Source organism: Sus scrofa, chromosome 7 (assembly GCF_000003025.6).
Source record: "Sus scrofa isolate TJ Tabasco breed Duroc chromosome 7, Sscrofa11.1, whole genome shotgun sequence".
Classification (NCBI taxonomy): Eukaryota; Metazoa; Chordata; class Mammalia; order Artiodactyla; family Suidae; genus Sus; species Sus scrofa.
The window spans coordinates 121655022-121671373 of NC_010449.5; the positions used below are offsets into that span (position 1 = coordinate 121655022).

Consider the following 16352-nt stretch of genomic DNA (forward strand, 5'->3'; position numbering starts at 1 on the left):
CCGCCGCCGCCGGGGGGCCCCTTTGCCTCTCCCCTTTGGGACACATCACTCATTCTCACCCTTCTTCTGTCACCAGGCGTTTCATCCTTGCCCTCCCGGCTGCCACCCACCTGTCGCCCTAAGATAGATCCTTAGTCCCTTTCAACAGCATTTTGACCTTTGCGAGAGGACATTTGATTGACGGTTCTGCCCGCTTTGCCACTCAGTGCCCGGCAGAGCTGCCGAAGGCACCACCTGTTAAGGATTAAATCTCATGTGCCAAGTCCCGGAGCACGAGGCCGTGCAGCTATGCTCTGCCGCAACATGTGTCGCTGCCTGTTTCCCCGGGGCAGTGTGTGTATGTGTGTGTGTGTGGGGGGGGGGGGTTCAAAGTGTACGTGTGGGGAAATGGTCTCAAATTTGTGGGTACCCTATGCATCTTCTTGTGGGACCTAGTCCTCCTTGAAAGAATACTTTCCCTATAGGGAGATGGCTTGTGTCTACATTATTACAAGCCCGGTAAGGGGGGGGGGTAACCCCTCGTTAACGTGGAGGAAACGGACACCCCCCCCCCCGCCGCCGCCCCAGCGGCGGAGGAGGGAGCATTGCAGGATTCTGGGTACGCAGGTTGCAAGCGGCAGAGCCTGCGACTCGAAACACCATTTTTCTGACTCGGAGCTGCTGTACCGCCGAGTCTCCCAATCGCAAATGGACTGGGGGACTAAAAGAGGGTGACAGCCGCTGGCTTACATTGGGGTACCAGTTATCTTGCCTGGGGCATTTTATTTGCCAGGACAATAAGCAGAAAGCATCATCGTCTTTGCCTAAGCCGCATCCTCTGATAGAGGTTCCGAAACAGCCAGGTGTGCGATCTGCTGCGCCAGCACCCCAGCTCTACCCTCGGCCCGCCGCCTGAGGAAAACCAGCCCTTGTCCAGTTCCCCCGGCAAATCGTGCACCGAAATCTCCCCGCCCGGCACACCAGGCTCACGCAGGGAGAAAGCACCAGCGCGCTCAGGGTGTTGGTCATGGCGGCGAGGGGCACTGCGGCAGAATTTTTTCCTCCCTTCTTTGCTGCAATCTGGGTGCGGCTAGAGCAATTTGTCATAGAATCTGGGGGGCTCATTTTTCCGGCCAATCGCTTTTGGAGAAATGAGCGCATTGCAGCAGAATGCGCTGACGTCAGAGACCACCCCTTCTGCGCCTCCATATAAACCCCACCCAGCCAGCCCCTAGCGCAGACGGCGGAGAGCTGGGATGGAGCGCGCCTTGGCCCGCTGGCCTTGGCTGCAGCTCCTCGGGAGAGCCGGGGCGCCCACGCGAGAACCTCCCTACCTGGTGAGTGGTTGGCCATCCTTCGCCGGAAAGGATGTGCAAAAGGAAGACGACATCCCCTGCTGGGTTGGACGATGTCCTTCGGGACATGCGGCGAGATGGATGCCCGGGACCTTCTCCCGAAGGCGGACTCTTCGCCTGGTCCCCGAGCATCGGCGACGAAATTCTGTCAGGAGGAAAATCTCGAGGCGCATTTTCCTGGGGGAAACCAGAGCTCCTTTCTGGCCCAGTCCTTGAGGGCAGGCTGGCCGGTAGGGGCTTAAGGCATCATCAAGACGAGTGGGAGGAATCCGATCAAGCCCCTGTCAGAGGCCAGCGTGCCGCAGTCACTGGGGTCCAAACCCCAGATTTTCTGTGCCCGAAGCTACCTTTGGAATCACGGGTGGTGGGAGATATGGCGGCGGATGCATTTTGCGTGCCCTTCGGGTTAGGGGTGGAAAGCACCCGAAAACAAGAGTCTCCGGGGCACATTTTCCCGCTAGTTTCTGGCCAGGTTCTTGGTGGCCGTGGGCGTGAGGAGTAGAGGTTCCTATCCGCTAGGGATTGCGAATCCAAGCACACAGGTTAGTGCAAAGCCGACTCCAGTCAAAATGTGGACAGTACAATTGCGAACTGATACCAGGTGGTTTATTAAAATCGTGGAGAGAGATGGCGCCCAAGTGCAAACCTGCCCGAAGCCCCCTAGGACGAGGTGTGTGGAGAAGGGCTGCTAGGGGGAGGGTCAAATAATTGGGGGCGCAGGCAGAGCAGAAGCAGGGGATGGGTTGGGATGGAGAGAAGGCCATGTCCTTGGGCCATGTCAAGAAGGAAGAGAGAAATGCAGAAAAGGGGGCGTGTTGGGGGGTGGTCTGGCCACTGGGAGCTGGGAATTGGGGGTCGGGGGTCTTTTCGGTGTTGCGTGATGGTCGTTGGAAGATTCTGACATGTTGTGGGCTTTCACTTTTGATGAAGTCGCCTTTTGCCGTTTCCTTTGTCCCTGTCAAGCCCACCCCCACGCTGCCCCCTCCCCACCGTGGGCCGGCGGGCTTGGGGAGGGGGAGAGTGAGCGGGTTGCTACGTGGCAGGTTTCTGGAAGGTTTTCTTGCTGGCCGCCAGAGGGCGCTGGAGGCACTGCGGAATTTTGGGGGGCGGGGTGGGGAGGGGAGGTGGCCTTTGTTCTCCTGCTGGAGGGGGTCGGGCACGGGATTTACTGGAGAATTCTGGATTGATTTACCTAAGGGAGAAATGTTTTAAGATCCCCGGGTTCACCCGGGAGCTGTTGCAGGGTTCGCCCTGGGCAGAGATGCCGTGATTGGCACTGGTTGCGTGACTTGGGGTGCCATGGAAGAGTGTGGACGCAGATTAGTTTATTTCGGTGGGTTTTGGTTTTGAGGGTCTAAGGAAGGTGTGGGTGATTGGAATAGGATGAAGAGGCTGTAAAATGGCTTATTAGGCGCCATCATGCAGGGGTCTTGAAATTCTTACTGAAGGGAAGCAAGATGGGGGCGGGTGGTCAATGGCAGTCTGGATAATTTTAGGCAGTTTTGGCCGCTTTTATACTATTTTCTAGTGATACCATGTTTTGTATCATGTGTCCAGAGAACATATATGAGTGAAAATGGTGTATTGAGAACTGGGCCTTTATAGTTTTAATTAATTCATGTTTAATTGCATTTTCTGGAGGTTGGAGCCAAGGTTTCTGTGTTTTTACCTATTAAAAGTGGAATCGTGTTCTGGAAAGACCCTTATGGCAACTTTCTCCTTGAAATCTTCCTGTGTCTCTGGTGCAAGATGACTTCCACAGTTGTGGGGCGCAGAAGGCCCCCAGGATGCATGTGCGTGTGTTGGGGGGGGTGCTGCTGCCTGATGTCCACAGGTGGATTCTAGCTGGTGATGGCAGGCGTGGAGTTTAGGGGACATTGCGGCTCTGCGCGGTGGCCTGGGATGGGCTGTGCCCACCTTCCTAGCCTGAGACCTGTGGGGCGCCCTCTCCCCGTCACATCTTACGCCAGCTGTGCCCCTGGCAGCTGCGGGCCAGGCGCGGAGGGGGGGCTCAGGAGGCTCCTCCTGCGCGCGCGCAGCAGGTGGCTGTGCTCTTGGGTTCTGGGTGCTGGGCGCGCGCCCCCTAGCGGTCGATGCCCGCAAATGGCTCTCGGCCTGCTGGCGTAGGCTTCAGGTTGCGCATGCGCACACAGAGAACACTTGTGCCCTGTCAATCAAGTCTTCCTTACCCCCTCCCACTTCTCTCCCTCCTCCCCTTTTCAGTTCTCTCCTCCTCCCCCTCCCACTGCTCCTCTCCCTCCTCCTCCCCTCCCTCTTCTCCCCTTTCCCTCACTTCCCGCTTCCTTCATCCCTCCCATTCCCTCCTCCCTCCTCTCCCCTCCCACGTCTCCCTCTTCGCTCCTCCTTCCTCCTCTGGCTCGCTGGCTGCCCCCTCCCTCTCCCTCGGCCGCCCCTCTCCTTCTTCCTTTGCCTGCCCCCTCCCTCCCGCCGCCCTCTCTGAGGTTCCTGAGCGTCAGAGGTCATCAAGATGGTGTCAGCCTGGCCCCCTCCCATGCCTTAGGGTCTGTCTTGAAGGATGACCTCATCCGTTTGCCTCTCTGGCTTCAAGGACCGCCTGTGGATGCCAAGCTGATGCCAAGGTGCTTGCCGCCCACCTCCACCTCATGGTACCTCAGCCCTTCCTTGTGGCAATTTATACCTAACGTGGCAGGCAGACTCCCCCACCCCAGCCACCCTCTTGGTAACCCCCCCAGACCCATTAGGCCTTTAAAGGCCATTTAAAATTTTACCTCATGACTTTTCGTTGTAATTAACTCACTTAAATTTTAATGAATACCTAGACTTGGACTTGTAAGTGTGCCCTCTAACTTTTGATCAATTGCAGAGGACGCTGGGAACACGGATTCCTGGATCCCACCAGCCTACGAAGAAAGCCACGGGCGGCGACCCCTGGGACCAGGACGACCAAGGAGGAGGACGACCAGAACTGACCAGCCAGCCCCCTTGGCTAAAGGCTTAGACCTGTGCCCTAGTGAGGGGGCATTGGTCGCCAACCCCTGACCTTTGCTATGCTTCTGCCTTGTTGCTCTGATACTTGCCTCTATGTCTCTGCCTGTGTTAACCTGCCAGCGCCCTGGAGGGTTGCCATCCCCAGGGAGGTGTCAGTCTTTCTCGCTCCACTTGTTGTCGCCCGAATGACGTCCTGAACGGAAGGGTCCCTTTGGGAACGTCTCGGGAGGCCGACCTGGGCCAAGGGCACAACCAGCATCTCACTGGCAATTCCAAGGCCCTGGGTGGGCTTCTGGAATGAGCATGAGCCCCGACGTCATGCCATGGAACTGCCAGGGGCACCCCCCCTCCTTTGAGCTCTCCCTGTCCCTCCTGGGGGGACAGGGACGAGAAGAGCAGTCTCCCAGGGGGTTGTGAGTATTGAATGAGATGAAGTCGCCTCGGGCAGGGCCAGGCATAGAGGAGGCAGTCGGCAAATGTTTGTTGATAAAGTTTGGCCGATCAGTCCAGCCCCGGCCCGCTCCCGTGTCTCACCGTCTCATTTATTCTCCCACAGCACTCCGGATGGCCCCTGGCCACGGGGCTCTGCCCGCACCAGGTAGGGCTCCACCCAGACGGGCGTCGGGCTGACATGAGTCAGGGCACGCACTGTGCCTGTGGTCATTTCTAGAACTTTCTGTGTTCTCGGCCTGCGTTGTTACTGCGTCAGGCATACGTGGGAGTGAGGCGGCCCCACTGACAGGAGTATGAATTTGGCTTCGATTTGAGTAATTTTAAAAGGTGACCTCCAGCCCCCACCCCAGGGGCACAGGACTGATTTACGTGTCCTGAGGTCCTGAGGCTGGAGGAGCGTTAGCATCTTGTCGCATTGCTGGCAAGAGAAGGGGTCCAAGTTGGCCCCTGGGTGCCATTTGTGGCTGCCCCTTACCCCCCCTGCCCCAGAGTTCTCCTGAGCGCTCTTTGATTTCCAATCAAACATTTGACAGTGGGACAGCCTGTTTGAAATCCCAGCTGCCCAGGGTGGTCTCGGGGGGTCTTGGGTGGCCCCAGTGCTGGTACCATGTGCTGGGACCACCTCTCAATAACGGTGTGACCTTAAATACGTCGCTTAACTTCTCCGGGTCTCAGTTCTTTTCATGGCCTAAATGGGGATTAGGAAAAAAAAAAAAAACACACACAAAAAAACACCCGCGTTTATCTACCCCACAGGGTGCTTTGGAAGGCCAAAGGATGTAACTGCTATGAAAGCGCTTTGTCAATTGCTGGGGAAATTGCGAGATGCCTCACATTGGGGGGCTGTCCCTCATTGTCCCACGCTCAGCCCTGTCCCCCCTCCTCACCCCAGGAATACCAGCCAGCACCCCATAAATAAATTCCGGAATAAGTAAAAACAGTTAATTCAACAAACATTTTCTGCACCTCCTACCCTATGCCCAGCCGACCAGGCCTGATGAACACAGTCTCGAGAGAGCTAATTGGGGTCCTCGTTTGACCGCCACTTTCTTCTCGTCCCCTTTTAAGCCAACCAGTTTTGTCCGGACGAGACAAAAACAACGGGGCCCGCTTTAGAGAACCGGGGCTTGGGGTCCACAATGGCTCCCAGACTTCTGAAAGGGGCTGATTGGATTATGTGGCAAATGAAGGTGGAAGGATGACTTGGAGGGTGACAAATGAAGGGGGCGGAGATCCGCTGCGAGTTAATCCAGGCCATTAGGAGGGACCTTTTGTCTCCTGAGGCTGGCAGGAGCTTTTACCACTGGGTCTTACGTCCTTAATGTAAGGACGCATAATTTATGGTCCGTGAAAGCCCAGGCCCTGGTGAGATCTGAGCGGGCTGTAAAATTGAGCGTCCGGCTACCGGGGCGTGAGGACAGTGGAGGGGGACGGTGGTGTCTCCCTTTGCAGTTGGCAAGGGCCTTTTCGCAACCATCCATTCACGTGAACCTCACAACTCCCTGTCCCGACCCGGGGCTGGCCTGCGCCTCCGCGGGGAACAGAGGCCGTCAAGGGCATCCCAAGGGAGCGTGTCCCCCCCCACCCCCAGCCCCTCCCATCTCGACGAGGCCTTCCCTCCCTCTTCCTAACCTGGCCTTCTCTGAGCCTCCAGGCGACCCCTGCCTCCTTTCTCGTCACTCTCTCTTTCCTTTCACAGCCAAGCTTCTCGAAAGGTCTGTCTTCACTCGCTGGCTTCCTTGCTCACCTCCAATGTCCTCTCCAACCCACTGCTTCTTGACCTCTGCGCCGTCGAGCGGCTCTCGCGAAGGTAATGACTTTTCTGGAGCTTCACCCCCGACACGTCTCTGGCGCACGGACACATGGACACACAGACACACGCTCCGCAGACACATCTGGTCTTCCTCGTACATGCCTTGTGGCTCTGACTCCCTTCTGTTGACAGACGCCCCCTCTCCCCTCTCTGGAGACGTCTTAGAGTCACCTGCTCCTGGCCTCTGTCCTTCTTAGCCTCTCCCAGGAATAGCCAGACCTCCCACCTTCTGGAACCTGCCTGGGTTGGAGTCTGAACCACTGAGCGCTGAGGCCTTGGGGTAGGTCACTGTTTTCCAGCCACCTCTTTCTCAGTTGTGGAAGTGAGGTCTTTCCCTAGCAGGCCCGGTGGGCTCTCTTGCAGGGAGGGACCAGGGACTTGAGGTCAAGAAAGGGCTCGTGGGAACATGCAGTTGGGGTCGCCATCAGCTTTTTCTCACAGGTTAAGTGCCCTCAGGGAGGACCAGTGAGAGAAGACGGTGGCGGGGGGGGGGGGGGGGAAGCAAAAAAGAGAAAGGGAAAAGGAACCAAGGACCAAAAAAATAAAAGTGGGGAAGGGAGCCTTGGAAAAGATTAAAATCCACCCCAAACACATCCAGGGAAAATTTTCTTCTTGGGTTAGGGGCGAAGAAAGTACATGGGAAAAAAGGTTTTAAATTGATGATCCCAGCGACAAATCCCAGGAGGCTTTCAAGTCAACTCGCCCCATTTTTGTGTTTTTAACTCCTTCTGTCAGGTCTCACCTCTTTACCTTCTGCATCCCAGTTAAACCCTCCTCGGCCCCCTTGGCTGGTGATTAAACCCCGAAGGTACACGGGGCCGACAGAAAGGGCCCCGCCCCACCCCCCAGCTGTGTTTTTCAATTTTCCTCCACTGCGTGCCCTTCATGAACACAGGGCTAATCTTGGGCCCTTGTCGAGGAAGAGGCTGATGAAGTAGCTGCTGGGTTCCAATATTCAACTCCCAAGGCGCCTTCTTTGTCTGAGAAGGAAAAACACACTGGTCACCACAATAAGGTGAACTGGTGGCCGTGGGGCGGGGGCCACGGGCCTGAGGCCACCCTTGCAATATGGGGGCCGGAGCCCAGTGTCCACCTGCTCCCCATTTGTCCCTGCCTCTGTCCCTGCTCATGGTCCCATCCTGCGGGGTTGAAAGCTGAAGGCAGCTCTGGGCCACGGATAGGGCTGCTTGGTAGAAAGTTCCTTTGTTTGACCCCCCAGTGGGCCGGGGCGAGCCAAGCCCTGGGGGTGCTGTTTCCAGTCCTTGCTCGTCCCCGACGTGTTTCAGGACTGCCTAGCATGAAACATTTGAGATTCTCAGACGAGAGAAAAGTCAGGTCAAGGGTATAGACCCTGCGGCATTATCACGGAGTCAGTGGCCAAAGGCCCCGTCCAGGTCAAGAAGTGAGCGGGCAGTGGTACCCACAGCCCCCCTCCCCCCCATGGAAGGGCACGATTCAGGCTGGCATTTGGCCCCCACACACTGATGAGACTGAGGTTCAGAGGGCCAGACGTTTGTCAGGATCATTCAGATCCGACACGAGAACCTGTCGCCACTCCTACCCCCCAAACGTCGCCCGCCCCCCCCCCGTATGTCCTGGGCCCCACCTGAATCCCCATTCCCCCCCTTTCTGTCCTGATCCTTGACCGCCAGCGTCCATGAATAGAAACCTGCCTGTGTTTTTTTTAAATTGTTTTTATTACAGTTAATGGACAATGTCCTGTCAATTTCTGCGATGCCGCAGAGTGACCCAGTCATACGTAGACAAATACGTCTGTGCATATTCTTTCTCTCACATTCGCCTCCATCGTGTTCCATCACAAGCGAGTAGACAGAGTTCCCTGTGCTGCCCAGCAGGGAAACCTGCCCTCAGGAATCCTGAGTTCTGGGCATTTCACCCCCTAAGGTCGCTGAATCAAGGTTAGATCATGCCAGTTAATTTCCAGGCTCCAGCGAGATCTTCAGCCGAACAGAAAAAAACTAAGGGAGATGTGAGATGTTTGGAGCAAGAAACTTTTATTAGGTGAAAAGCCCTCCCTTCTTGAACTTAGCTGTTGGCATGCGTGGATCAGAATTAGATGCTCTTTGCAAGTTAGCAAAAGCAACCCTAGTCCCCTCCGCTAAATGCCATCAAAGGATGTCCAGGGGGCCGGTTGGGGTGACCGCCTCTTTTGGCGGCGGTGACCCACGTGTTGCCCAGACCTGGGAACTGGATGAGGGCGAGCACCTTTGAGAGTAGGGATCCCACGAAAACCTACCCTCCGTGCAGCTTTTGCAGAGTAAAATAATAGAGCAGTTGCTGGTGTTTCTAAAAAGATTTCACTTTATTAATTTGTTTTTATTACTGTTGATTCACAATGTTCTGTCAAGTAAGAGGATTTATTTTAAATAGGAAAAAAAAATCCATAGGACCGTCAACTACATACCAATAAGGAAAACCAAGTCCTGAATATTCTGGCATTTGAGAAGCTGGGGAGGGGTGCAGGCAGTTGTGTGCTGAGCCCCCCAGCAGAGGGGTCTGTGTGAATTGCTCAGCCTCGGGTGTGGAGGGGCCGGTTTTAACCTGTGTCCTTGTTTCTGTGGCACACGGGACCCCTGGGCCCCACTCTCCAAGCCCAGAGGTCCTGCCAGGCTTCCTGCCTTGGTCTTCCGACTCCCAGGGCCCACGGGTTCCAGAATCCATCATGAAATCAGTCCTGGAGGCTCAGGAGTGAGGCCAGGAGACACCCCCCCTTTCTTCTGATTTTCCGTTTTGTTTTTTGTTTTTTTCTGCTGTTACTGCTCTCCCTCTGTTCTCCACCCTGGCTTCTCTCCCTTACTCTATCACCATGTCCTAGTCTGGTCCCCTGGGGGTGCCCGAGTCCAGCCCACTCCTCCTTGGGGTGTCCCAGCACCAGCCTGGCACCAAGTGGGGTTCAGTAAGAGTATGTGGGATGTCTGCTTGGACAGGTGAGTCAATGAAGGAACTCGACTGCCCGACTCAGCTGCTAGACGGGAGTTGTGGGGACGGCAGGGAGTTGCAGGTCCGGGGGGAGGGTGGATGTACTTTCCCTGAGAGGAGTGGGCGCCGCCCACCCCCAGCCCCGTTTGAGTGGGGCCTCACCAGTGTCACCCCTTCATTCACTCACGCGTCCACCCCGTCATTCAACAGTTGATCCTTACTGAGCAAGCCCACCGCCTGGCCCCGGGCTGGGCACCTGCCACGCTAGGGCGTCCCTTGATGGCCTCTACCTCCCCAGGAGGGCGGGCCGGGGGGCTGCTTCTGCTGAGGGTGGCCTTGCGACTCCAGGGCGCTGGAGCAGCAGCTCCTGCTCCGGAGAGAAGGCAGCGGGAGGAGGGTGCGAGGGGTGGGCTGGTTTGCCTCCGGCCAGTGGGCCTCCTTTTCAGTCAACTCCCCCCTGCTCCAGGGGGAGCCTTGAACCTGCCCTTCTCTAGGGCTCTGCTGCCGGCCCGAGCCAGCCCCTCCTGCCCGCTTGGCCTCCCCCTGCCCCCCAAGACCCACCCCATGGCTGAGTGCTGATGACTCTTCTGGACCCTCAGCCCTGAAGTTCAGGACTGAGGTGGGGGCACAGGGACAGCTGTGGTTCATGCGTGTCCCCTCGGGCTCTGGTCCCACAGGTCTCCTTCTGGAGTTGGGGTCTGTGAGCTGGACCCCTCCCTCCGTGACGCCTTCCTCCCTCCTCTGCGCCCCCAGTCGTTGGCTGGGGCCTGTCCAGGGCAAAGGGCAGATGACTGGGGGACCTCCAGGGAGCGTTGCAGGCTCTGCCAAGGCCTGGCTGCCCACCTGTTCTCTACCTGGCGGCTCCTTCCCTGCCTCCCTCCCCCCAGCCAGGGTGCCTGCCCACTTGGAGCTCTGCTTGCCCGGCCCGCCCCTCTGTGCCCCCGTCACTGGGCTCAGGATCTTCTGGGTCCTGGCTGTGCCGCCCTCTGCCTAACAGGTTGTTTTTCCCGCTGCCTCGCCCACCTCCCACCTGCGTGCCTTTTGCCCTCCCCGTCCCCCGGTGCAAGGAAGCCCTCCCCGCTCAGGGCCGCCCAAGTTTCCAGCGGGTCTCCGGTGCCCCGGGATAAGCCCGAGCTGGCCCGCCACCTCCCCCGGTCATCCTCAGATGCCTCTTCTCCCGGCCGTGGCCCCTCAGGGTCTTAGTGACGGTGGGCTACAACCAGATTTTTGTCCTGCTCCCCTCCCCACACCCCCTAGACCCCTCGTCATCGGGTCCTGCTGGGCCTGCCCAGATGGCTGCCCTGTCCCCCTGAGTCCCAGGCCCTGCCCCACCCCAGGCCCCGTGGCCAGTCTGGGGGCTGCCACCCGGCCTGTCGCCTCTCTTCTTGCACCTCTTCCCATCACGGCATCCCCACGAGCCACCTCCCTCCACAGAAATCCAAGCCGCAGGTGAGACTGGGCTCTGTGCCCTTTCTTGGTGGGTGTGGCTTTTCTGGGGGGGCTTGCCTTGCTGTCGCCCAACTCTCTGCCTCCCCCCGAGGTCGGCCTGTCCTCGACGCACTGGCAGCGAGCGTCGGCTGAAGAACCGGATGGAAGAGGCGGGAGAGTCACCACGGACCGGCGTTCCTTCAGGTCGGTCGCCTGGCGTCTTCGGGCTGCGACTCCTTCCCGGATCGGGGTGAGTGCCACCTTCCCCGGACGCCACCATCTCCCCAGGTTCAGCTCACATCCCTCAGTTCAAGGCTGTACCCACTTGCGCTGGGAGGGGTCCCTGCCAGGATGGAGGCCTCTCCACGCCAGCCGTGGGGGCCTGGGGTTCTGGAAGCTGCCTGGAGCCGAGACCCTGGCCCCACGGAGCCCAGCGGGCGGCCAGCACGGTAAGTGGAGAGGGTCCACCTTGGGTTGGGGCCCCTGGGCATCAGCGCAGGCCGGGCACATGGTAGGTCCTCGGCAGGCTTTGCGTTCGCCCTCCTGAAGCCCGGCGAGTGGGCCGGTTTGGGGGCGTGGAGAGCTTGCCTGCCCTGTAGCGCCGAAAACAGTTCTCCCCACGAGCCGTGGATGCGTCGGTGGCCGTGGGAAGGGTGGTTTCTCCCCCATGGGGCTTTGATGACGTCCCATAGTCGCATGGTGGTTTTTGAGTGAGTTCTTCTCTTGGCCTCTTCTCCTCGCCCCTGAAACTGCCATGCGATGGGAATGTTTTTGTTTGTTTAAATAAAATCAGGGATGGCAGAGAAGAGGAAAGCGGGGACCACAGCCCGCCGTTCCCTCCAGGATGCGTCACTTGTTTATCTGGGCTTGGCTTCTTCAAGATGCGCTCACGGAGCCAGGGGGGCCCAGGGTTGGGGGTCTTCTGGGGGTGCCTCAAACCAGCTCGGCCGTAACGACCGAAGGGTCTGGTTGGGGTGTCCTGGGAGGTTCCGTGAGGTGACGTGGCTCGTGTGGACAGGGAGCGAGGAGGCTCAGCTGAGGGCACCTCCCTTTAGGGGTCCCAGGGGTTGGGCCCTTGGCGGGGCCTGGCCGGAGGCTCATGCAGGGGCCAGGGGTGTTTTCAGAGCCCGAAGCCCAGTGGGGTGTGGCTGGCTCCGTGCGCACGTCTGAGGCTTTCCGGGTAGCTGCTGGAGTGAATGAAAGTGCAGGTAGATGCCAGGGTGGTCCAGGTGGGGGATGGGAAAGGCCCAGAGCGGGGGGTAAGTGGACTCAAGTGCCCAGATGTCTAAGGAGGCTTGAGGGGCCCAGCGCGGTTTGCTGGTCCCCATGCCAGCACCCCTTGTCGCTCACGGGCGGGGTCTCTGTGAGAGGAAGGCGATGATGCCCAGGGCTCCGTGCCAGGCTGGGGTTCCTGCCTCTGTGAGCATTCTCTTTAGGGGTGCTGCTGCCCAGGGGGCAGAGTGCTGCCCAGTGCTGCCCAGGGAGTCTCGGTTTCCAGGGAAGGTCCCATCAAACAGGTCTCTAGCCCTTCCACCACCCCGCCCTTCTCCCCTGAATTAGAAATGGGGTGAGGATACTATTTTTCCACCAAACCCATCAGAGCAGGCAGCCAGGGGGCGGGGGGCGGGGGCTGACGCCTGGGGCGGCTTGTCTTTGCTCCTCTGAGGACCCAGTGGGCTGCAGGGGCGGGGGCAGGGGGATGTGCCCCCAGGGCTAACTCCAGTGAGGGGGCATGGAGAAGGCTCTGCCCTGTGGCATTGACTCCACAGCTGGCATTTGCTGAGCACCTGCAAACACAGGCACGTGAAAAAGAGACCTGGGAGGGGGTGGGCTCTGTGGCTCCATCACATCTGGAGCTTCCCAGAAAGATCCTGGGAGCTCGCGGGAACCAAGTGCCCAAGGCTCCCGGACCCCCCCCCCCCAGGGACGTCCCAGGACTCAGGTGGGCTGTGCCAGCGGGTGGAGTCAAGGTGGAGGCAAGGCCCTGGCCAGTTCCAGACTTTGCCAGCTCCCTGCGCCGCCTCCAGGCTGTGTTCTGTTTCAGGGACACTTGGGAATGCTCAGTCTCAGGCAGATGCATATTTTGGGTTCTGTGTGTCGGTCGGGAGGCAGCAAACAGATACCAAGAGGTCAAGTTCTCGATCGAGAAGTTGAAACATCACATCATCCATCAGCTCGCAGCCCATCATCCTAAGAATCGCAGAAAGCCCGTCATTAAATGTTGCAAGAAACCATCAGTTTCAGGAAAATTCTGTTTTGATGGACTGGGCCGTCCTGAGTGGCAAGAGGATGGAAACGAGGCCCTGGCGGGCCACGTGGGCTGAGGACCACGGCCTTTGGGTGGGAGGGGCTCTCTGGCTGTTGGTCCTGGCGCAGAGCGGGTCCCCGGGGCTGAGCGCCAACAGGTGGGTGAGGTAGCAGAGATGGTGGGGTCTTGCCTGAAAGCAGGTCCTCGGGTCTCACTGGCTCTGCCCCCTGCCCCTGCCCGGGGTGGATGGCAAAGGGGCCCGGGAGTGTCGTTCAGCCTCCGTGCCCCTGGAAAGGAGGAAAACGCCCCCCTCGCGCCCCCGCATTTCCCACCTGCATTTGCTCCTGGGGCCGAGCGCAGCTTTCAGGGCCCCTGACCTAGTGCCTCCTGACTTGTGACTCAGACACCAAATGTATTTCCAAGCACGTCTCCAAATAATGTCAAAAACTGGCCAGACTGAAGGGCAACAGGACGCACGTGTTTCTTATTCATTCATTTACATGAAGTAAATGACACGTGTGGGTTTTTTTCTTTTTTATGACCACTTTGACTTCCAGAAAGAAAAGAAACAGTTCCTTGTCTTTAATGGGCTTGCTAATGAGTTTTTCCCTGAGAAGAGGAAGGTCGCTTTACGCAGAAGGGTGCGTGGAGGAAGACACAGCTCGGTCCCGAGGGTTAGAGGGCCGCGGGCGGGCTCGAACCCTGCATGGTCAGCCGGATCAGGAGGGCCTGGGGCGCTGGGTGCGTTTTCTCTGGGGAGGACTGGACTTAGCCAGAGGGGAGCACGCCCCACACACCGGTCCCCCTTTCCCTTTGCGCCTCTGGGCCCCGTCCTCTGTCCGAAAGGAGGAATAGGGGAGTCTAGCCTGGTCTCCCATTCCTGGTTTGAGCAGATGGAAAATTCTGGAAACGAGTCCTATCTTTCCAAATGAGGCCATCTCAAGCCTGGGGTCCCCATGTTTTTTGTCTGGTTTGTTTTTGGCCGTGGCGTGCAGCGGCTTCGTGTGGGATGCCGGTTCCCAGACCAGGGATTGAACCTGGGCCGCAGTGGTGAGAGAGCCAAGTCCTGACCACCAGGGGTTCCCAGGGCGCCCGTTTTGCTCTGCTTAGGGAAGGAGGGACGGCTTGCGTTCCGGGGTCGGGTGCCAGGGGGCAGCCCCAAGTCCCGGCTGCTTCCGTGTGGCTTTGAGAAGCAGGGTGCTGCAGAGGTAGGCTCTCCTCCTCGGTGTGGAGGGGGGCAGTGTTTTGGAGCCAGGAGAGGAGGAAAAGGGGGAGCCACTGGGAATCCACCGGGAGGAGGGCCCCCACTCCGCAGTGTCCTTCCCCCCCCAGGCACACCTTCGTGGCCGGAGGACACAACAGCGGGAGGGGTCTGACGTTCACTTGGATCCAGCAGTGGGGGCGGGTCCCCTCATCTGTGCCCAGGAGAGCTGCCTGGTGCCTGGGAGGCCCATCTTGGCGATGCCCACACATCTGGGAATTTCTGGTGCTTCCAAATTTTAGACATTTGGCCCCCAGCCCATTCTTCACTGTGGAAAACCCAGGGCCGTAGCTACGCTTTGGGGAGCCAAGCGCGAGGGCCTTGGCCTCGTGAGGGACCAGTGGGCAGAGCAGGTGTCAGGGGTGGGGGGAGCTCAGGCCGGTGTAGGCCCCGATTTTGGGGGTGGGGGTGAGAGAGGAATTAATTAAGGGAGAGGAGGGTGGTGGAGGGTGTAGTCGTGACTCTCTTAATTGCTCTCCAATTTCTTTGGGCTTAAAAAAAATCCAGATGGAGAATTCTTAAGTCCTCCTTCCTGGGAGTCGGGGAGGGGCGAGGAAGGCTGCCCACCACCTTTGCGTGGTGAATAGGGTCTTTGGCAGGGGCTTAAGGAGGAGACTCTTAGCCTGGGATCTCCCAGGGCGTTCAGATGGGAACAAAGGCCCAGGCAGAAAGGAATGTGGGGCCCCCGTGGAGACCAGCCACCTGGGGTTAATTGGGAGGCTGAGTGCAGATGAGTTTTCCCAGGTTCTCTGAATACATTCTCTCAATAGAAGGTGGCTTTTCTTCACATGAAAAGAAGGAAACCTCAATTACCTTCCCCTGAAACAGAGGGGGTGTGTGTGTGTTCCCTTCGGGGGCTGACGCGGCCCCTCGCCCTTGTGTGTGTGTGTCGTGAGCTCCAAGGCACAGACAAGAGGCGGCACAATGCATGTCTCACCAGCCACCCTGTCAGTGTGACCCTGGGCATGCCCGGCCTTCCCCGCTCCAGGGCTTGCTTTCTGCAAGTTTCTCAGAGTCGCCGTGCCTGTAAACAAGAGTTGCATCAAACGGGGCCTGGTGCCCGAGAGACAGCCGGAGACAGAGGTGGCCAGAACCCTGGGCTGGAAAGTTGGGGGAGGACCCTCAGGGGCCAAGGACGGACCGCACGCCTGTGCTGGCTCCCCAGGTCGCAGCTGCGCGGGGCCTTCCGCCTTTCCAGCCCCTTCTCCGGGCTGTCCTGTGGGTGGGGATAGAGCCATTCCTACCAGGCTGAGCAGCTGGCGGTCCAGAGGGCTGGCATCTGAGTCCGAAAGGGCCAGGGAGCAGGGGGACAGCAGGGCCCACAGGGTGGGGGCAGCCCTGAGCAAGGGGGGGTCCTTAGAGTTAGAGGGAAAACTGTTTGTGCCACCACTGCCCCAAACTGTCCTGAGGGCTCACGCCCCTCTGGGGGAGTCAGGGGCAAAGGCCCTGCCATGAGTTGGGGGGACGAGTCCAGGGACCAGGTCTTGGCCACTGTCATTGTCACTGTGGTGTCTGGGCCTCGGTTTCCCCTCCTGTAAAATGAGACAGTAGCCTGTCAGGTGCAGAAGCAGCAGGGGAGGTCAGAGCTGGAAAGCGAGTGCCCTTTTGACATAGGAGGGGTCTGAGGTTCCCTGGCATCCAGACTGGGCCTCCACCGGCCTTCCGGCTGGGAACAGGGCACAACCCTGCTGCTCAGGCCTTGCCAGTCAGGGAAGAGAGTTCAAAAGATTTTTTTTTTTTTTTTTTTGGCTATGCCCACGGCATTTGGAAGTTCCTGGACCAGGGACCAAACCAGTGCCAGAGCAGTGACACGAGCCACAGAGGGGACAGTGCTGGATCCTTAACCCACTAGGCCACCAGGGAACTCTAGGGGAGAGAGTTCAAATCGGGTGTTCAGGTGGCAGC

The 16352-nt window shown here is 58.6% G+C and overlaps 1 long non-coding RNA gene across 1 annotated transcript; it reads left to right on the top strand.

Annotated features, from left to right (window-relative positions):
- Positions 1232-5474, top strand: MEG3 (maternally expressed 3). Its single transcript, NR_021488.1, is given in 2 exon segments — positions 1232-1316; positions 4180-5474. It is a non-coding gene; the product is annotated as a maternally expressed 3 (long non-coding RNA).